The following is a 24536-nucleotide window of genomic DNA, read 5'->3' on the forward strand; positions in this document are numbered from 1 at the left end:
TATGCCAGCCAATCTTGTTCTAAAATAAGTATTTTAAATATGTATCTTTTTTGTAATCTCAAAAGAAATTGGAACTCTCAACCTGCAATGTTAAACATAGCCTTAGAACACGTCTACTGTTTCATTGTACTATTCATAAAATTTGAATTTTGAGAAACACCAATTCACAATACTTTTTGTCAAGTAAAACTCAGTGTTTCATCCTGAACGCATTTTAACCTACATATGAAATCCATATGTTAATTATCTCATAAAATATGTAAACTACCAATGTACAAAGAAAGGACTTGCCTTCTTTTCTGTCTTAAAAGTAGATTTTTATTACTATATACATACTTTGGACAAAATGGATTTTAGTACATAGAAGGAGATACGGGTATCTGAGGATGATGGTACTGGGAGCTAACAGTAAGTTAGGTTGCAGCCCCTTTCTAGAGGACCTTGTCTTGAATAGACTGAAATAAGTTGAAACTGATTCCAGAAGTAATGAGAAGTAAAAGAGAGCTTTTTAACAAAAAAGCAAATAATCCATTATGTTTGTTTTGGGAACTGTTAAAGTAGTGAGTAGACAAAAAAAGGGAGAGTCTAGAGGCAAGATGATCGGCTAGGAGCTGAGGCAATTCTTAAGTGAGAGGTGATGCAGGCTTGAATGAAGAATATGACAGTGAAGAGAGAGATCAGAGCTGGGTGATATAGTGACAAGGTGAAACAGAATGCCTAATAAGGCTCAGTTCTAGAAACCTTGTCACCTATTTATTGTCCATATTTGGAAATGTATGTAACCTTAGAGCAGATTTTTCTTATGGGATTTTGTATAAGGTGACTAGGTAACCACCATCCCCAGAAAGTTTTGATAGGATCATTTATTCGGCTTATTTTAGCTGCTCTTCTCGAATATCTCTTGGTGTGCATAAGAAATGTAAGAAAAAAATTGTTGAAGATATCATATATAAAGAATACAGAATTTCTCTGAATACAAACTTGAACGTCTTAGGAATGAAGTGTTGATCAATTTTACAGTGATCAAATATCAGAAGCTCTGGCACTGTGGACCAGAATGGAATCTAAAGAAAGGAAAGGGCTCTGTGATGGAACTCACCAAAAATTGGGGATGGTGATGTGTACCTGCATTGTTTACTTAGACTCAGAAGTGGAACTTAAGGGTTGGCTCTGGATGGCTCTAGAAGAGACAAGCGTTAAGACTGTGACCATTCAGGACCCACGCTCTGTCCTTTGTGTGCAGTTCTGGGAAACAATGGCTGAGCATGATGATGTGAACAAGTGAAGCTATCACCCTGGAGCAGGAGCCCAGAGGCACGTGTTACCTGTGTTGGGACTAGACCAGCAATAGCGTCACTGCAGAGCAAACAAGCACCCAGGCCTCTCTTCAGCACCAACATTAAGGGCAGTGAGGCATCTAGCATTTGAAAGCAAAAGTAAATTGAATCCTCTTGAAGAAAATTATCTTCGACAATATCAAGGGGAAGGTAAGACCTGAAGACTGAGATGTTGGAAATACTGTTAATAACAGCGGGAGGGTCCTCTAGACTGTGGGAGAGAGAAGCAGGGAAGAGGTGTGACCATATAAACGAGACATGATAACTATATTTGTATTCCAAGTGAAGAATTTTACATGTGAACAATTAGGTTTCTAGCATGTGTGTGCAGCAGAAGGGGGAGTCATGGATAACAAAGTATCTAGTGGGAGGTTAGAAGAGAAGATGAGATGCAGAGAATGTAAGATGATGAAGCCATAAGAATGGAGAAGTGGCTGGGAGCGCTGGCTCATGCCTGTAATCCCAGCACGTTGGGAGGCCAAGGTAGGCGGATCACAAGATCAGGAGATCGAGACCATCCTGGCGAACACGGTGAAACCCCGTCTCTACTAAAAATACAAAAAATTAGCCGGGCGTGGTGGCGGGCACCTGTAGTCCCAGCTACTTGGGAGGCTGAGGCAGGAGAATGGCGTGAACCCGGGAGGCGGGGCTTGCATTGAGGTGAGATAGCGCCATTGCACTGGAGCCTGGGCTACAAGCAAGACTCTGCCTCAAAAAAAAGAGTGGAGAAGTAATATAGGAAGGAGGTGGGGTAGCTTGAGAGTTTGGATAATGAATTCAATTTTGGACATTTCTGGTTTAAAAGACCTTCAGGATATTTCAGTAGATATGAAGGTATGCTGCTAAATACTTAGATTGTTTTGACAATAATGCAGGTTAAGTACTGTTATTCGTTTTATTCATGAATCTGAGGCAAAAAAAAAAAAAAAAAAAAAAGTACTATTCTTCCCCCAAGCTGTTAACTAACTTTACTCAGCAAGTAGTAAAGTAGGATTCCAACAGAGACAGCTTAACTCCAGGACCACTGCACTAATCTGGCAGTATTAGAGCTGAAAGAGTATAGGCTTCAGAGGAAGAGAGACTTTGATTTAAATCTCAGCTTTGCCACTCACCAGAGAAGAGAAGCTGAATACAAATACATTCCTTAATTTAGCTGAGACTCTGATTCTTCATCTGTAAATTGAGGAATCCGAGTTCCAATCTATAGAGTTCTGGTGAGGTTTCACGACATAACGTATTAGTTTCCTATCGTAGTGTAACAAATTACCACAGTTAGTGGTATGAAACAGCACATATTTAATCCCCTACATTTCTGGAATTCAGAAGTCCAAAATTAAGGTGTCAGCAAGACTGTGTTCCTTCTGGAGACTTTGGGAGAGAATTTGTTACCTTGTCTTTTCCAGCCTGTAGAAGTCACCCACATGCCTGCATTCGAGCCCCTTCCATGGTCTTTAAGGCGTATTACTTCAACCTCTGGCTCCACTGTGACATCTTTTGCCAAAGACATCTGTGACATCTTTTCCCATTCCTTCTGCATCCCTCTTACAAGAACCCATTTGATTATTTGGGCCTATTTAGATAATCCAGGATAATCTCCCCATTTTAAGATCCTTAACTTAAGCCTCTCTGCAAAGTTCCTTATGCTACGTAAGGTAACACATGCACAGGTTCTGGGGGTTAATGCATGGGTATCTTTAGTGGTGGCATTAGTCAGTCTATCACAGTTTATGTACAGTAAGAGTAACAATATCAACAACAGGCAATAAGTTTATTGAGCATCTCTCTTGATTATCAATTATCCATGCACAGCCTTTGAGAAGAATTGGAAAGCAGTCAACTTGTGATTAACTCATAATAGGCATGAATTATAGCTATTATTATCACTATGAGCATTATTATTCACTTTTATGAGAAAAATTAACATGCATAGTTCTCAAAGCATACCCTTTCAAATGCCCTGCCAAATAAATTTCTCACTTCTGAAAGACAACCTTTCTGTCTTTCCTCTTACAAAGGCACTGGGCACCACACATAATTGCAATGTCATACTCCATCTTCAATTCCAAATCAATTATAGATTTAGCATTCCAATTATTTCTTTGGCCAAATGGTTAAGTATTACTTCCCAGAGAAACCTCTCCGATAAACTTATCTCTTAGAATTTCTTCCATTTCTGTATCACGTATTCTTTAGGCAATTGTTACTTTATAAATAATTGGGATATCAACATACAAAATAATACATGAAGTATACATGAATGTAAAAATAAAAAATAAAAATGTAAACATCACCCACTTTATGAACTATTGCTAATCTTTTTGAAGACTCCATGTGCCTTATTTCTTTCCCTCCCCCACCAGAAGTAATCAATATCCTGAATTTTAGTTTCATTATTGCTTTTATTTTCTATGCAAATGAGCTTTCCATTTTAGAATAGTTTACATTTGCAGAACAGTTCCAGAGGCAGTACAGCGAATTCCTTTGTACTTCTCACCCATTTTTCCATATTACTGGCATCTTATATTAGTATGATATATTTGACACAGCTAATGAATCCATCTTGATAAATTACTATGAACTGAACCCTACGCTTCATTTGGATTTCTTCAGAAGTTTTTCACATGGTTACACTAGGGTAGTGGATTTTGGAGACAAAAACCAGAGAGATAATCATTCTCAGCAAATCATATTAAAGGTACATGTTATCAACATGACTTATCACTGATCACCTGCCTAAGGTACTGCTTGTCAGACTTCTCCAACATACAATTACTATCTCTCCCCCAGTCCATTACTCTACTCTTAGAAATTAAATCACAGTGTGTAGTCTGCACATAAGCAGTAAGGAGTTATAATCCAACGTCTTGATGGAACAGTGTCTACATAATTTATTTGGTGTTCTTCTGCAAGAAAACTTGTCTATTTCCCCCATCTGTTTAATTATTCAATAATGTATTTATATAAGTACAAACTCATAGATATTTATTTTACACTTTTGGTTATAATCCAATATGGTTTATTCTGTTGCACAACTTGTTCCAGCTTTGAATATTGGGAGCTCTTTCAGTTGTCTTCTGTGTCCTTTTGACAAAACTTCATAGTTTTCTTTACTGAGCACATCCTTACTTTCTGGTATCACAAGACAAGACACGATAGCCTCATCTTGTATATACCCTGCCCTAGTCCCATAACCATGCATTTCTCTAAGGAGCACTGGTTTCTTTTGTTGGAGAATGGTATTAGAAACCAAGATCTTGGTGCTGCATGTGCTCATTGCTAATGGGATATCATCGCTTCTAGGCCCTCTGAAGGGACAGTGTTAGGAAATACATGCATGAACACTAACTCACATGTATACTAGCACATACCTATAAATATTGCTAGGTATATCTATCAGTATCTAATTAAGCTAAACATGAAGTCATATTGATCCATCCAACTCTAATCCAGTATGGCAAGGTTTATTCTAGCCTTCCTCTTTGCTTATATGTAACTTCCCACTTCAACAGTGAGAAGCTTGGCTTCTACCATCTGCCACCCATTTACTTATTTGTTCCATTTCCATGTACAAGTATAGTGATTTCATAATTGTTAAATTTCTAATGTGAGAACCAACGTTGCCAACTAGAACCTAGTAGTTATATACAGTTTCTTTTGCCTTTACTCTTGACAATCTCCCTTCATTTCCAAAATTACTTAGGTCAGTTTAAAAAGAAAAGCAAAACAAAATAAAAAAATCTATACCCCCTTCAGTAAGATTGTTTTATACATTTTAATAGTTTGTCATTTTGCACTTTATTAGGCATACGTTGACTTCTTAATTTAAGTGTTCACCATTTGTGTTATAGAGTTCTAGAAGTTTTTAAAAAATGCATAGGGTCAAGTATCCACCAGTTCAATATTGTACAGGATGGTTTAACTACCCTAAAAAATCCCCAGGCTTTCATATATTTAAACACCCCCTTCCCCAAACCTCTATTTTTATCTTCATAATTGCATCTTTTCTAGAATGTTATATCATCAAAATAATGCAGTATATAGCCTATTTAGACTGGCTTTCTTCCTGTAGCAATATGCATTTAAGTTTCCTCCATGTCTTTTTGAGGCTTCATAGCTCATTTCTTTTTATCATTGAATAGTATTTTGTTATATGGATTTACCAAAGTTTGTTTATCCATTTACCTAATGAAGGATATCTTGGTTGCCTCCATTCTTTGATAAATAAAATTGTTATCTGATGTTTTTTCTTAGGATTTTCAATCTAAAATATGCTGTTAATAGCATATGATTGGGCCAGGTGCGGTGGCTCACATCTGTAATCCCAGCACTTTGGGAGGCTGAGGTGTGTGGATCACTTAAGGTCAGGAGTTTAAGACCAGCCTGACCAACATGGTGAAACCCCATCTCTACTAAAAATACAAAATCAGTTGGGCATGGTGGTGCATGCCTGTATCCCAGCTACTTGGGAGGCTGAGGCAGGAGAATCACTTCAACCCGGGAGGCGGAGGTTGCAATGAGCTGAGATTGCGCCATTGCACTCCAGCTTGGGCAACAAGAGTGAAACTCCATCTCAAAAAAAAAAAAGGGATTGCATAGTTTTTAAATTTAACTCATTGAAGCCCACAACTGAGAAATTCACTGTAATGCTTAATCTAAAATTAACTATTTTCCAACACTTATAAAGAGTGTTTTATCCATACTTTGATAATGCTACAGTTTATATACAGTATTTTTGAAAACTTAAAGGAGACAGGTAGGGTATGTATTTACTAAATACATACATCTTAATATTTGGGAGAATAGATTGGGTGGTATTATTTATTTCATAGACATGCTAATAATAAATTTATCTAATTTTCCATGATGTTTCCTTATTTTAAAGAAAATCATCAGAATGCTTCATCCTTTTTCTACATTAAGTTAACTTGTAATAATGTCCCCAATGAATGTTAATTTCAAATTATCTGATGGACATTGAGAATAAAAGTTAAAAATAGCCATGTAACTACTGTTTCCTCTGTTTTATAAAGTTATTGGAAGCTATTGTCTATTACATCTTTCAAAATGTCACTTCACATTGTGACACACAGCTTTTCGAGCTAAATGCTGGGAAGTGTTGGTATCTGAGTGTTTTTCCTTGTTAAGTTTCCTTATGCCTATTACCTTTGGCAACCACACTTTTAAGTCAAATCTATTAAGTTCAACACTCTATTTTAATAAGTATTATTTGCGTAAGCTTTAGTATAATTTACTTTCTACTGTATGGTTTTTGATATTTTATCCATACTTTGATAATGCTATAGTTTATATACTGTATTTTTTGAAAACTTAAAGGAGACAGGCAGGGTATGTATTTATTAAATACATACATCAATATTTTAAAATAATTTTAAAGGGTTTACATAATGGGTTCATATTTCAAAAATAAAATTTTAAATGTGTATAATAAAGCAATACAGATGATAGATGTTCAGATAAGTATGTCCCAAAATGGTAGATGACATATTTTTGAAATGCCTTTTTAAATTCTTGCTTAGGTGGTGAGAAAGCAACTATATTCCTTGGAGGTCAGAAACTATAATAAAATAGTAATCCATATGTGCTTACCATATCAAATGCTGAAAGTGGCATTTACCCTGGAGGTATCTTTTGATACCTGTTGACCTAGATTTGGGATATAATGACCAAAGTGCTTGAGGGATACGAAGCAAAATCTGGAACCTGAACAAATAGGTTAAATTTAAAACCCACTTTAAAACCCCATATAAGCCCCCACAAAAGGCAACACACCCTGCAAATAAACTAAGTTTAAAAAATTACTGTGATAGGAAGACAATGGGAGAAGAATTAGAAAGTTTCCTCTAAGAACTTCTGACCCTAATTCAACATTTAAACAAGTTTAGAGTTATAAGTCACAATACCAATATAGTTCAAAATACCTGAACTGAAATCTGAAATTTCATATCTGAAATTGTCTCTTAATTGATCCCAAATTAGTGTTCCCACTAATGTGTGTTTCCAGGAACGAAGTGACCAGGAGATGAAAGGTACAGAAGTTTAACAAAAACAGGAGAAAGAGAAAACATTTTGGAGGGAGATGAGAGGGAGAAGTTAATATTGAAAGATAATAATGGCTAGGACTTTTCCAGAATTGATTAATGATGTGAATTTGCCTTTTTAGGAATCTCAAAGAACATCAAGGATACATTTTTTTAAGAGTCTGCAATGAGGCAAATGGTAGTGAAACTGTAGAACTTATAGAAGGAGTCAAAGAGAAAAGATACTCTACACAAAAAACTGACACTTAAAATGACAATGACTTTTCAAGAATAATGGAAGCCAGAGACATAGGACAAAAGGAAAAAACTTGTTTATAAAGCTAGAAAGACACTCCGAAAAAAACTATTTTCTACAAGTTAGAGTGGAAATTAAGATATCTACAGATAGACACAAACCCTTCATAAATAAACCTAAAAAACAAATACTCCCTAAAGCACCACATAACTTCTATATTTCAAGAATAAAGAAAAATATCTGAGAAGGAAGGCCTATGATGCTGGAAATAATAGAGATCATACAAATTAGAAAATATATGTAGATCTAAATAAACGCTGCATTAAACAACAATACCTAATTTGTAGCATCAAAATTAATATATTTAAATATATTTCTGGACAGTAAAGGCATTTAGGTTAACAGTAGGGTGGCTGGAGGTAACACATGCTAAGGATCTTTGGTTTACAAGAAAGATAGTAAAAATATTGTATAACTTTAGGCTTTTATATGTTAAATTTGCACATGAAAATATTTCGGGTAAACACTGAAAACAGAAAATGATTGGTGGGAATTGAACAATGAGAACACATGGACACAGGAAGGGTAACATCACACACCAGGGCCTGTCGTGGGGTGGGGGAGGGATAGCATTAGGAGATATACCTAATGTAAATGACGAGTTAATGGGTACAGCACACCAACATGGCACATGTATACATATCTAACAAACCTGCACATTGTGCACATGTACCCTAGAACTTAAAGTATAAAAAAAAAAGAAACATCAAAATTCAAAAAAACAGAACAAAACAAAACAGACTAGCGGAGAGAAAGAAATAAAATAAAAAGGGGAATTAAAGCCTCAACTAACCAAACAAAGGCTAAAAGTTAAAAAAAAGTCTACTTAGAAAAGTCAGGACAAATATAATGTAAAAAATAAAATAATAGAATTGTTCTCAATTAAATTTATAATTCAATAGAGGTAAAGGCAATAAATGCTTCAAGTTAAAGAGATGATCAGATTGGATTACAATGAATTACATGGTAGTCTAATAGACACATAATGAGTAAGGACATGAAAGGTTTGAATAATAGGGTAGAAAATTATATAAAAGGCAAACAAAATAAAAATGGATATAGCTATTATTACTGTACGAAATAGACTTTAATCAAAATATTTGTTAGAAATAAATACATAGTGATTAAAATTTCCATTCACTGGAAAGAGACAGCAATACCAAAAGTGTATACCCTACAATTATCATATCAACACACTTAAAGCAAAAATAGATGTATCTACAATCAGTGCATAAGGATAGAATTAACGATCATTATCAAGGTCATAATATGTAAGGATAACATGGAAAACTCAATTATGTTTCTATATCATTCATTCACTTAAATATTTATTGAGGGTCTCTTACATGTCACGCACTGTTGTGTGTGGTAGGGGTATATCAGTAAACAACACAAACAATTAACCCTGTTTTCAAAAAGCCTATATTCTATTGAGGAGGATAAAACAAAACAAAACAAAAAAAACAGATAAATATGTATGTCAGTTGATGAGAACTGAAAAAAGTTAAAGAAGGCACTATTTACAGTGACCACAGAAGATCACTGTTATCTAGGAATATATCTAACATGTGCATGATTTGTATGATAAATATTATGTGTTATGAATAAGTGAAAAATTGGAATCAACTCAAATGTTATTTATAATAAAATGAATAAATTGTATTACATTTTATACAGTGGGATAATATACAGAATTGAAAGTTAAGAACATGCAGTTACATGTATCCACCAATAACTCAGCAAAACATTTTTAAGCAAAATGTCACCATAAAACGTGATTCCGTTCATAAAATTTTGGGAAAAAAAGCAAATAAACAATAAATTGCTTATACATCCTATGTGGTAAAACTGCACAGAAATCTACCAAACTCCTATTAGAATGACTAAAATCCAATCTGACAATATCAATTACTGGTAAAAATGTGGAGCAACAAGAACTCTCATTCGTGGATAGTGAGAAGACAAATGGTACAGCCACTTTGGAAGACATTTTGGCAATTTACAAAGCTGAAAATGGTCTGACCATGCAATACCAGCTCTATGCTCCTAGGCATGTACTCAATTGATATGCAAACTCCTGTCTATGTAAAAACCTGCAAACAAATACTTACAGGAGATTTATTCATTAAAAAATTGTTTGAACACTTTACTTAATATCATACATACAATTTTAAAATTCAAAGTTAAAATTGAAGAACTAATACTAAAAATAGTTGAGAGAAATATAGTCATTATTTCTGAAGAGTACGTTTGGACTTATGTGAAGGGGTTATTATGATGTGTTCTATAAAAATTATAGATTTCGGCCGGGCGCGGTGGCTCACGCTTGTAATCCCAGCACTTTGGGAGGCCGAGGCGGGCGGATCACGAGGTCAGGAGATCGAGACCATGGTGAAACCCCGTCTCTACTAAAAAAAAATACAAAAAATTAGCCGGGCGCGGTGGCGGGCGCCTGTAGTCCCAGCTACTCGGAGGCTGAGGCAGGAGAATGGCGTGAACCCGGGAGGCGGAGCTTGCAGTGAGCCGAGATTGCGCCACTGCACTCCAGCCCGGGCGACAGAGCGAGACTCTGTCTCAAAAAAAAAAAAAAAAAAAAAAAAAAAAAAAATTATAGATTTCTACTGTCTTCATATAAATTTCTAAAATTACTCCTAATTCAAAAATGTATTATGAAATAACTTATTGTCCACATAATTTTATTTTCCAATTTTGTTAAAGGACTCCTTGTTCAATAAATGATGCTGGGTTACCTGGCTAGCCACATGTATAAGAATGAAACTAGACCCCTATCTCTCACAATATACAAAAATTAACTGGAGAAGGATGAAAGATGTAAATGTCAGACCTCAAATTATAAAAATCCAAAAGAAAAGCTAGGAAACACTTTTCTGAACATTGGCCCTGGGAAAGAATTTATGACTGTTCTCAAATGGAATTGCAACAAAAATAAAAATTCACAAGTGAGACTTAATTAAATTCAAGAACTTCTGCACAGCAAAAGAAACTATCAACTGAGTAAAGAGATAACTTACAGAACGGCAGTAAATATTCCCCAACTATGCAAGTGGCATATGTCTAATATCCAAAATCTACAAGGAACTTACACAAAACAAGAACCCATCAAAAAGTGGGCAAAGGGCATGAACAGACACTTCTCAAAAGAAGACATACAAATGGCCAACAAACATCACAAACATGAAAAAAATGCTCATCATCACTAATCATCAGAGAAATGTAAATTAAAACCACAATGAAATACTATCTCATGCTAGTCAGAATGGCAATTACTAAAAAGTCAAAAAATAACAGATGTCGATGAGGCTGCAAAGAAAAGGGAATGCTTATCTACTGTTGGTGGGAATGTAAATTAGTTTAGCCATCGTTATGGAGATCTCTCAAGGAACTCAAAACAGAGTTCCTTGGACCCAGCAATCTCATTACTGGATATGTACCCCTCCCCCAAAATAAGTCATTCTACCAGAAAGACACATGTACTCCTATGGTCATTACAGCACAATTCACAATAACAAAAACATGGAATCAACCTCGGTGCCCATCAGTGGTGGATTGGATAAAGAAAATATGGTATATACACACCATGGAAGAATACTATACAGTCATAAAAAAGAATGAAACCATGTCCTTTGCAGCAACATAGATTCAACTGGAGACTATTACCCTAAGCAAAATGCAGGAACAGAAAACCAAATACTACACATTCTCACTTATAAGTGGGAGTTAAATAATGAGCACACATGAGCATAAAGATGGGCACAATAGACACTGGGGACTACTTGAGGCAGGAGAGAGGAAGAGGGCAAGGGCTGAACAACTATTAGGCATTATGCTCACTACCTGGGTGATGCAATGAATTGTACCCCAAACCTCAGCATTATATCTATGTAACAAACCGGTAAGTGTCTTGTGACTCTAAAACAAAAGTTGAAGTTAAAAAACACAAAACAAAACAAAACAAAACAAAACACAAAAAACAGGGCCAGGGATTACAATCCGACCTCTTTAAAATACTAAAATGCATAAGTAAAACAGAGTAGCATGATCAAAACAATGAAATTTTTTCATTGTAAAACACTCAAACAGTTATAGTAATAAAAATATCAATTTTTCAATATTGTCTGATAGGTAATCAGTCTTTTTTTTCCTACTTGTAATAAAATGTTTCAGGTGTGTTAATTGCTCTACAGTTTCTGGCATTAATCATCTTTCAGAGCTAAATTATGGATACGGTGTCTGTAAATATAGAAGACCAACTGTAAAAGTATCATAAATATGTAAATCATTGGCGATGATAACTAATTTTATTAATAGATGATCATAAAACTAATAGATATTTGTTTTGAGACAGAGTCTCCCTCTATCGCCCAGGCTGGAGTGCGGTGCCATGGTCTCGGCTCACTGCAACCTCTGCATCCCAGGTTAAAGCGATTCTCTTGCCTCAACCTCCCAAGTAGCCAGGATTACAGGCACCCCCCACCACGCCTGGCTAATTTTTTATACTTTTAGTAGAGATGGGGTTTCACCATGTTGGCCAGACTGGTCTCAAAGTCTTGACCTCCTGATCTGCCCACTTCAGCCACCCAAAGCGCTGGGATTATAGGCATGAGCCACCATGCCCAGCCCATAAAACTAAATTTTTAAAATTATTATTTGGGTATAATGATGTCCATCTATAGGAACATATTAAAGTAAAATATAATAGATTTACATAACTGCAACTATAGAGCCAGTAAAAAAGTGACAATATGTATTACTAGCACTGAAATTTTCAGTAATAAATATATGGCTTTGAAATAGCAATTCTCAGATATATATATACATTCCTGTTTTTTTTTAAAGAATATGCATATATAAGCAAATGTAAAAATATCAAAGCCACATCTGTGTGTGTTTGTGGAGACTGGGTAGGATCGTAGTAATGAACACAAAGTGTACAAAGATATGCATGGCGTAAATACAAATCTGTACTTTTTTTTTTTTAAATGAACTCATGCAGAGCTTAATACTTTGTAAAACATAAGCTGGGCATAATATAATTATGATCAAGATTCACAATTAGAATATATGGAAAGGGCTCATGTTTTTTTAAAAAGTGGTTTACAATGGAACAGAATAGAGAGCTCAGAAATAAGGCCGCACACCTACGACCATCTGATCTTTGACAAAGCCAGCAAGAACAAGGAATAGGGAAAAGACTCCCTGTACGATAAACGGTGCTGGGGTAACTGGCTAGCCACATGCAAAAGATTAAAGCTGGATCCCTTCGTTACACCATATACAAAAATTAATTCAAGATGGATTAAAGACTTAAATGTAAAACCCCAAACTATAAAAACTCTGGAAGACAACCTAGGCAATACCATCCTGGACATAGGAACAGGCAAAGATTTCATGACAGACACCAAAAGCAATCACAGCAAGAGCAAAAATTGACAAGTGGGATCTAACTAAACTTAAGAGTTTCTGCACAGCAAAATAAACTATCGAAAGACTAAACAGACAACCTACAGACTTGGAGAAAATATTTGCAAACTATGCATCCGACAAAGGTCTAATATCCAGCATCTATAAGGAACTTAAACAAATTTACAAGAGAAAAACAACCCCATTAAAAAGTGGGCAGAGGACTTGAACAGATACTTTTCAAAAGAAGACATACATGCAGCTAACAAGTATATGAAAAAAGCTCAATATCACTGATCATTAAGGAAATGCAAATCAAAACCACAATGATACTGTCTCACACCTGTCAGAATGGCTATCATAAAAAGTCAAAAAATAGCAGATGCTGACAAGATTGCAGCAACACTGTTGGTGGGAGTGTGATTCAGTTCAAACATTGTGGAAAGCAACATGGCGAGTCTTCAAGAGCTAAAAGCCAAACTACCATTCCACCCAATAATCCCATTACTGGGTATAAACCCAAAGGAATAAAAATCATTCAACCAGAAAGATACATGCACACGATTGTTCACTGCAGCACTATTCACAATAGCAAAGACATGGAATTAACCCCTACAAATGGAATTAACCTATAAATGTCCATCAGTGATGAATTGGATAAAGAAAATGGGTATATATACACCATGGAACACTACACAGCCATAGAAAAAAATGAGATTATGTCTTTTGCAGAAACATGGATATAGCTGAAGGCTATTATCCTTAGCATACTAATGCAAAAACAGAAAACCAAATGCCACATGTTCTCACTTACACATGGGAGCTAAAAGATGAGATCTTATGGACACAGAGAAAGAAACAACAGACATTGGGGTCTACTTGACAGGGTAGGAGGGTGGGAGGAGAGAGAGGAGCAGAAAAGATAACTATTGTATATTGGACTTAATACCTGGGCAATGAAGTAATCTTTACAACAAACCCCTGTGACATGAGTTTACCTATGTAACAAACCTTCACCTGTTGTTTAAAAACATATTTTTGTTTTCTAAAGAAGTGGTTTAATGATGATGCTGCCTATTACAGGGAAGAAACGGCAACTAGGAATTCCAGTGAATAAGCAGCTCAACATGGCGGCTAGAGCTGGTGGTGACCATATTCACTTGTGGACAAACAGATAATGGGGTGAGATGGACTAATTAGTTGGTATACATGCTAACCTTCTGGGGTTTCTTCATTTTAGTGTCTAGGTGGGAAGTGGAATGGAAATAGGCAGAGTTTAATATTTTGTCTGGTGGTATAATATTTGGATATTGTGAGCATAATAATAAATCAGTCAAATGAATTTGATATAAAGAGATGAGTTTAAAAGGCAACTACAGTCACAGAATGGAGTCTGTGGAAGTTTGGCTACTAAATTACAAGGCATGTGCTTATGTCATACTTGAGAGTTCTTCCAATTTGGTAACATACAATTAAAAGATGCTTTCTTCTCCTACTGGGCCCAGAGAAGCAGGAGCTTCCAATACTGCTTGAGATGGGAAAGCTGTATTTGAAGGAAGCAGAGTAACCAGAAATAGGATCATAATTCCCCTCCAACCTGTGGTGTGAAAGGAATCATGGGTCCCACATAGGAACACCTGTCAAAATATTATTAATTCATTGCTTATTTGTCCCCAGGTTGTAATATCAGTAATAATGATAGTGATCGTAGCATATAATTCTATGAGATTCAATGGTAAGCTACAGAAGTGACTAAATTATATGCCATGCTTTAACGTAGATAGTATAGAAAGAGCATGGCATAGAAACAGACAACTTAGTAAATAATAACCCAATATAGTAAGTACTATGAGTTTTTCTTGAAATTCAGATACAGCAGGATTTAATACACTTCCGTGTCAGGAAAAGCTAAAGCAGGGAGGTGATATTAGTAGGTGGTGAATAGGTGATTGAGAGAAAAGGCTTAGCATATACAACAGCCCAAAGACATAAAAGTGAGTGACACATTCTGGGAACAATTGGTAGTATAGTGGGGTTACACAATAAGTTGTATGAAGAGGAGAGATAAAGAGGTAAATAAAATGGAATCTTGGTATGAGAGATTTTCAATTTCATGCTAAAAAATGTAGACTCCATATTTACAGGTTATCATAAGCAAGGAGGTAAAACATGGTCACGTATAACATCTCAGCTCTCACACACAGAGAACCACATAAGAGCTCCTTACTTAGCAGCAAAGTGGGGAGCCATGAAGATGGAAGACTGAGAAGAGGAAAGCGGAAAAGGAGTTACCTACATAAGGAAAAGAGGAGGAGACTAACATTTATTGACCAATGGTCACATACCAGGGACTGTGCTAGGTGTTGGCTGAATATAGTCTCAAACCTGTACTACACACCCACAAGTGCAAATATAATTCCCATGTTACAGATTAAATTTCAGATAAATTGAAGTGAGGTTCACATTCAAGTAATTTAACTACTAGATACTTGACACAACTGATCAAAGCTACTTCTTCCACTAAGGGATAGGCAATATTTCTTTCCAGAGCAGCATATTAACTCTTGTTTGGCAAATGATCTTTCACCGAGTTCAAAAGTTATAACTCCTAGTACATGCTTTCAAAGAAAATAGTAAAGAGAGAGCTAAACTTCTCTGATTAGAATCAGAAAGAATTTAAAAGTGAGGAAAGTGCAGCAAGTTAACACAAAGAGGAAGAATGTGACTTCAAGCGGGGACATGGAAGAAGGAGAGAAAGTATGAGCAAGTGACAGTAAAGGAAAATGTCAATGAGAAAACCACACTCTAAAAACTCTAAAAATATTTAATAAGGCTGACATACAAACAACGTGTCATGTGAGTAGTTTAGATGTAATTCAAACGAAGGAGTTGTACTATTTGTCTGAATTTACATGGAGCAGAGACAAGAAAAGAGTCACCAAAGAGGCAAGGTGAGTGTATTAGTCAGAATTCTTTAGAGAAATAGAACCAATAAGATATAAGATATATATTAGATGATTTATTATATTTCTCTCACAAGATCGTGGAGACCTAGAAGTCTCATGGTATACCATCTGCAAGCTGGAGAACCAGGAAAGCTAATGGTGTAACGCAGTTCCAAGTCCAAGGTCCTGAGAACCAGAGGATGGCACCAGTGTGCATCTCTAAATCTGAAAGCCTAAGAACCTAGCACTCTGATGTCCAAGGGCAGGAGAAGATGGATGTCCACCTCAAGAGGAGAGAAAGAAAATTGGCCCTATTGTTCTTGTCTAAATAGTTCTATTCAGATGCTCAATAAATGGATTAGATGATGCCTACCAACATGAATGAGGACAAATCTTAAGTCAGTCTATTAATTCAAATGCTAATCTGTTCCAAAAACATCCTCACAGATATACCCAGAGATAATGTTTCACTGGCTATCTGGGCATCTTTTAGCTTGGTCAAGTTGACACAAAAAATTAACCATCTCATATGTTAGATAAGAACAAGGATAAAGTTCCAGTCAGAAGACACCAGGAAGAACTTGGGATTCTTGACACCTTTCTGAAACATTAAAAGGATTATGTAGGGATCCCATTGAATATAGCTGTATTAGTCTGTTTTCATGCTGCTGATAAAGACATAACCAAGACTGGGCATTTTACTAAAGAAAGAGGTTTATTGGACTTACAGTTCCACATGGCTGGGGAGGCCTCACAATCATGGCAGAAAGCAAGGAGGAGCACAAGTCACACCTTATGTGGATGGCAGCAGGCAAAAAGAGAGCTTGTACAGGGCAAGTCCAGTTTTTAAAAGCATCAGATCTCAGGAGATGCATTCACCATCACAAGAACAGCATGAGAAAGACCCATTCCCATAATTCAATCACCTCCCATGGGGTGCCTCCCACAACATGTGGGAATTATGGGAACTACAAGATGAGAGATTTGGGTGGGGACACAGAGTCAAACCATATCAGTAGTTCAAGCCAAAATTTGTTCAATTATCAAAGAAAAACAATTCCTGTTAACTTCTGAGTTTTCACAGGGAAGCTAATAGCTAATACCCATGGTGACACCAAATGGCTTAGTGCCAAGTGTCTGTTAGCAGGCAGGGCCTCTGAGTAACATCAACACCTACCCGCACCTACAAATACATATCCATGCAGAGCAGGAAATCTGTATAGGAAGAGTATCATCCCTAATCCATCTACCATCACCACAAAACCTCCCAAATTTCAGATAAAATTTTGAAATAAATGTATAACTGCTCCTTTATTTGCATTAATGAGCCTATAAATATGGTCCATTGTTTTGGACTAATTCATCTCCTAAATTCTTTTCATATCTTATGGTGAAATGTAAGATATTTATTTGTGGTTAATGGAAAACTAACAAAATGCCTCAAATTCCTGAAAAGAACAGATGGATACAAAAGCATTAAATTTTCTGCAGTGATAAATTTCAGAGCAAAAGGTTGACTTGAAAATTTGATAAAGAACATTTTATTTTCTTAATGATCTGAGTGCTAATATAATTAATAGTGCATTATTTTATTGCACACAATGTATGGTGATTTTCAATTTCATTATAATGTTTCATCAGGTGTAAACAGACGCATATAAGATGGCTTTTATATGTTATCGATTTCACAATGAAAAGATATTCTCTTTAAGTAATCTTAAGAAAACTATGAAAAGTAAAACTTATGAAAACTAAAAAACTAATTTCTGAAAGATGCAGAAAGGAGATCTAATTCCTAATAGACTTTTTATCAAAACATTTTTCATATCTAGTATATTGTAATTGCTTATAGTTGTTCTTTGTACATCTGCATATTTAATATGGTCCAAACTTAGGAAAAATAGACTATTCAAGGGGAAAACATAAATTTTCTAACAGAAAATGATATACAGTTGTACCGAATTATCTGATATGGTCCTCTTCTTAGCCAGATTTTAGCAATATTGTATTGTTTAGCTAAAATCAGATCAATACATCACTGAAAAGCAGCAGTCACAGAGAAAACCCGGTATTGTTTTATGAGAAAAGGTAAATTAGCATAATAAATACAAGCTAGTGATCTCATTTAGAGATTTGGACTCTAAACCGTGAACATTTCAATACTCAGGGAAAAACAAAAGACATTTTTATCCAAAATAAAAATTCCTGCTCTGAGGAAGGTAGCAGATAATGTAATATAATGCCCAACTATTTTCACTTTGGTGATGGAATCTTTAGTACGTAAACTGAATTTTACTCAAAAATAAGAATAATCCAATATGAGGTGACTAGAAATCTAATGCTGCATTTCAAGTAGGGATACAATTTATATATGCATTGAAATGCTTCCTCTTTTGCATTGGTTGATGGCAGGATTTAGTGTAGTAATTTATTCAGGAGCACTTTAAGCTCAAAGTGGAAAAGCATTGAGAGAAAATTATTATTAGTAGCCTTCTAGAAGGGAAATATGTGCACCCTGATTCAATAGACGAGACTAATAAACATAATTGTAGACTGCCATTATGGTGACTTCTACTCAAAGACAACATAATTCTGGTTAAAATTCATTTCATAATGAAATAAAAATTATCTATATAAGGATGTTCATTATAAAAGTTTTTCTCATAAGCTTTAATTTTTTTAAGACAAAAGAGTATAAAAATGTTAAATTACAATGCAATTTACTGGGTAAATGATATTGGGCAAGTAAGTTATTACATATCAATCTCATTTCTCCATCTGTCATATAGTAGGCAATATAAATTGCTATTTCAAATATGAAATTTATATAAAATGCCAAGCTTCTTGTCTAAAAGATAATAGTTCCTCAACATACAAACAGGAAACCACTGGAGGAGAATCAAGGTCATATAGGTGTATATAGTGCCATAGATTTTTTTAAACTTTAAGATAAAACGCCAAAATTAGATAGATAGAAGATAGATACAGATGATAAACAGACATAGATGATAAATAGATGTATAGATATAAAGCAAAATAAATAAATATATGAGAAGCAAAAGATAACCAATGTAAGTCAGGCATGTAAAAATGAACAAGATACATGTACTTTTCATTTTAAAGTCTCCAATACATTAAGGAAATTAAATAATATCCTCTGTATTTAAAATATGTATAATATAAATAATGGCTACTTACATAAAGCCTATAAATTATTTTTGTGTAATACTCTGCATTAATAACATTTATCAATATATTTACTTTGCTCTCCTTATTTTTAAAGGAGGTAAAGAATATGGAGAGTGCTTAGAAAAAAAAAAAGATAAAATCATTATAGAGATATAAAATAATACCCTAAGGGAAGAGTTGAAGTAGCTGGTATTATTTAGAGAAAAAGTGAGATTAGACATCTGCCTCCATTAGGATCTCCGTTAAACTAGACGATTTCTTGAGATCCAATTTTCTTTTTCTGTAATCTATAATGTGATTTCTGGAGATCCAGTTTTTTCTGCAATCTATAATGCTATTGTCTTCTAAAATAAACATATAAAAAGATGCAGAAAAAGATGTAGTTTGATAAGTGACATATAATTAGTAATCAACACTAGCATTAACTACATTATTACTGAAACACACACATACACACATTCAGTGCTTCTCAACTTACAGAACCAGAATCACACAAATCACAATTGCCTCGTGATTTTTAAAATACGGATTCCTGTGCATTTCTTCTAGACCTATCAAATCAAAATCTTTGGTGGTAGAATTTTATAATCTGTGGGTTTAACAAGCATATGATTTGATTTGTACGTGTGCTGAAGTTGAGGAGAACTGCTGACTTAGAAGATGTTTGCTCCTATACATTTTGTTGACTTTCAATGTCACCATAGTGGTCACCTCCACTTAAGCTAGCCTGAAAGGGGAAAAGAGCTTGGACAAGTTTGTTGAGTAAGGTTTTACGAGTCAGGACTGATAACTGCCTTCCACTCACTTTCCATTGTCTACAGCTCAGTTATATGGCCATGCCTTATGTAACAATGTCCCGTAAATCTAGTCTAGTTGTATGCACAAAGAGGAAACAGCAACTCTCTGCCTAATTTTAAACATATGGAAGACAAAGAAAAAAAAGATTCTTTTTCACTGTTTGTCAAAGTGTGATGCATGCAGTCTCTGGAGTTCCCTGGATCCTAACCTGATGAGATCAAAATCTCTGGCAGTGGAGCCTGTAAATAATCATTTTAAACAATTTCCTTATGAGATTCCTAGACATCTTGAAATTTGCGAATGATGGCTGGCAAATGCTTCTTTTGTGTGACAATTCTCTACCATGTTTAACCCAGAGGGAATTTTTTTAAAATTTTTTTCTTCTATTTTTGTAGAAAGCATAGTCATTTAAAAAAATTATTTGGAAGACATTTTTTAATTTCAATTTTCATTTTAGATTCAGGGGGTACACATGCAGGTTTGTTACATGGGGGTATTACATGACACTGAGGTTTGAGAGATGAATTATCCTGTGACCCAGGTGCATGGTACTCAATAGGTAATTTTTCAACCCTTATCCCCTTCCTCCTTCCCCACTGTAATAGTTCCCAGTATCTATTGTTCCCACTTTTATGTCCGTGTGTAATGCTAAATGTTTAGCTCCCACGTGTAAGCGAGAAAATTCAGTATTTGTTTTTCCATTCCTGCATTAATTCACTTAGATTTATGGTCTAGCTGCACTCGTGTTGCCACAAATGACATGATCTCATTCTTTTCCATGGTGCATATGTGCCACATTTTCTTTATCCAATCAACCACTGATGGGCACCTGGGTTTATTCCTTGTCTTTGTTATTGTGAATAGTACTGCAACGAACATATAAGTGCATGTTGTTTCTTGGTAGAACAATTTATTTTCTTTTGGGTATACATCCATTAATGAGATTGCTGGGTCAAATGGAAGCTCTGTTTTAAGTTCTTTGAGAAATCTCCAAACTGCTTTCCACAGTGGCTAAACTAATTTACATTCCCACCATCAGCGTATAAGTATCCCCTTTTCTCTGCAGCCTCACCAATAACAGTAAGTTTTTACTTTTTAATAATAGCCATTCTAACTGGTGTGAAATGGTATTTCATTGTGGTTTTACTTTGCATTTCTCTGATGATTACTGATGTTGAGCATTTTTTAATATATTATTGGCCACTTGTATGTTTTCTTTTGAAAAGTGTCTGCTCATGTTCTTTAGGCATACATGTTTTAATGAAGAATTGCACCATTGTTAATTCTAAAAATGAAGCCCTTCTGCATACAATCTTAAACACTAAGTGAGGCAAATGGGCTCATGAGCTGGTGCTGAGCATGGAGCTTTGGTTATGTTTTCTCCTACAGAGGCAATGAAGTGAAAGAGAACAGACTCAGAGTTACAGCTTTGTTTTGGTTTTATTGAGACAAAAATAATAGCATCTATATTCGCTATTTTTTCTACTGAAGAGCTCTTCTCAAACAAATGTTAATACTCTGCACTGAAGGATGATTATGTGAACCTTTATTTCTAAGATAAGACACAACAGTTGTTCATTTACTTGGCCATTTGGGGTAAGCAGCTAAATGTTACTTACAGTTCCCAGAATATAAGTTTTACATAGTAATCTAGTATTCTCAGTGATCTCTTAACAAGACCAACAGCTTCCAGAAATAAGCTGAATAAATATATAATGGAAAATTGCAAATCTATGATGATGTTTTTAGAAAAAGAAAAAAGTTTACTAATTTATTTTTTTATCCTAATATGAAGCACCCTACAATTGGATTCCCCAAACAATAGGATGGATTTGTAAGGAAAGAATCTGTAGCCTAAGCCATTTTAAAATATGTTCACAATAATTAGTGAATATTCTGATACATGTTCAGATGTCTTGGACTCGAGAACTTTATTTATGAAGCAGTAAAACAGAACACAAAGAGTGTTGATTATTCTATTCTTATACCATAAAATCTCTGCATTCTTAAAGAATTGGGCTAAATTTAAATTCTAACAAATATTGGTGAAGAATCTGCTGTGGGGTGGGCACCTAGAAGAAAAAATTTGCAGAAACGCTGTTCTCATGGTGCTAACTCGCCATACAACCTCATAGTATTTTTATGAGTACAGACTGAAGTTCTTTTTCAGAGATCTAGGTTTCAATTGTCCAAAAAATACTATTTGGATGGCAAAAGAAAGTTGTATGAAAATTAGCTTTATAAATATTCTTTCTAAATGCAATCCATTCATTTATTTTTATAAATAACCTATAGTCCATTAATAATCCTAAACCTTCTATCATAATTTTAAATATCTCCACAATAATTTAATAATGATGAAGATACATTATTTATTTTATCTCTAAAACACTATTTGGGAAATGGAGAGATCGATATACTCATTTTACTATGAGTTAGAGTTATGAGATGCCTTTTGTGCAATGGCTAGATAATAAATCTTAAATAGTGTTTATTTGCTATTAATCTACCTCACTAAATGCCTTAACATTTAAAGAATTTTCCATTAAAATAATGTTCACTGGCCATTAAATTAAGGTAATAGATGTTAGAACAGTACAAATATTCATACATGAAAGGAAGACAAAAGAAGCAAAATTAATAATCACCATATTGAGAATGGAAAGTCATCAATTTTTAGTCAACATCCTCAATTACATTTAAGAAAAATTTAATTAAAATGTTCTTCCTTGGTTTGTCTCATTGTGTATAAATTGCTCCTGCCCAGTGTCTTCCCTTAATTTACTGTATCAGATTGGTAAATTCTACTGCATAATATTTTAAACTTTGAAATGACAAAACCAAAAGAACATTAAATTAAAAATAAAATTAAAACAACAAAGCAATTTTTATAAAGCGTTTAAAATATGTAATAAATTCAGTAATGTTTAAATTACAAGACATTGTTATGTATCAATAAGAAAATGACAATCCAACAGATGTTAGACAAAAGATTATAACCATGGTGTTTCTGGGAAAAAATAGAAATTAGATAATCTATTTAGAATAAACGATTTCTACTGTAATCTGTTTTCAACTTGTCATCTGCTTTGCCAAAACCAATGATATCCATTTTGCTAAATCCAGTAAATATTTTTATGGCATTCTTCAAATTCTCAGCAAAAGCTGAAACTGATTATGAACTGCAGATTCTGTACAATTCAGATTACAAACTGCACAACTTAGCCTCTTTACAGCAAATTTTCCCTTGACTCTGCTAGCAAAACACCATATTTTCTGAAGTTCCAAATTATCTTTCATACCAGTTGCTCTGGGAACTAATTCCATAAGACTGTCACAGAACAACTTTTATTCGTTAATTACTCCTCTCTCGAGATAAGTAGATTTTTTTTTTCTTTTTTAAAACAGTCTCGCTGTGTAGCCCAGGCTAGAGGCTCGAGTGCAGTGGCACGATCTTGGCTCACTACAATCTCCACCTCCTGGGCTCAAGCAATTCTCCTGCCTCAGTCTCCTGCATAGCTCGGATTATAGGTGTCTGCCACTACACCTGACTAATTTTTGTATTTCTTGGAGAAACGGGGTTTCACCATGTTGCCCAGGCTGGTCTCTAACTTCTGAGCCCAAGCAATCCGCCTGCCTCAGCCTCCCAAAGTGCTGGCATTACATGCATGAGCCACCATGCCAGCCTTCAAGTGGCTTTTAACTCTACCTACACTTTAGACTTAACTTGGGAAGCTTTAAAAATTGGATTTCCACAGGGTTGGGTCCAGAAAGATTTTTAAACCTCTCCTAATGTTCTTAATGTGAGTTGGAATTTACTGACCCTGGTAAACTCTTCTATGCATGTGGCTTCAATTCCTGTGTGTACACTGACTCCCTTTAGATGTATATGTGTACGTGCATACATATACACATATGATCTCCCATACATATTCTCACATAAATTCCATACTTTCTGAATAAATTCATACTTTTTTACATTATCTGTGCTTCCCATAAGTGTTATAGACAATATTTTCCTAACTGCCCTCCATGAAATTTTGATAAATATGCGGTAGCAGAAATGTTCATGTACTATATGCCTTCCTATACTTTGTGCATAAAAAGATTTTTTTTACTCCCCAGCAACCAATTTTTACCCCCTTTGGTGGCAATATCATCCTTGTTGAGGATGCATGGGTAAAACATATTATAGGCCCTTTAAGTTGTACACATCCAGAACAGAAGTCATTAACTTTGCTCAAACGAGGTCTCCTCCAAAGATGTTTATATCAGTAATTGGCACTAACATTCAATCTACAAGGAAGGCTTCTTTGTAATCTCTTGCATCTTAAATCCTGTTTCAAACCACTTGGTCCTTTTTATCCTGTTTTCTGAGTATCTCAGGAATCTGCCAACATTTCTTCTTCTCCCTTTTCATCGTGAACCTAATATTGTCTGGCAGAGTGGTCTGTGACCCTGATATACTGAAGCATAAGTAGAATGAGGACTA

The 24536-nt window shown here is 35.0% G+C and overlaps 1 protein-coding gene across 1 annotated transcript in view; it reads right to left on the minus strand.

The window, feature by feature from the left end:
- The window catches only part of ZNF804B (zinc finger protein 804B), a 612804-nt gene that overhangs the window by 450783 nt on the left and 137485 nt on the right, over positions 1-24536 (minus strand). The gene's annotated exons all lie outside the window — the stretch shown is intronic.

This window comes from Hylobates moloch, unplaced genomic scaffold (assembly GCF_009828535.3).
Source record: "Hylobates moloch isolate HMO894 unplaced genomic scaffold, HMol_V3 SCAFFOLD_1, whole genome shotgun sequence".
Lineage (NCBI taxonomy): Eukaryota > Metazoa > Chordata > Mammalia > Primates > Hylobatidae > Hylobates > Hylobates moloch.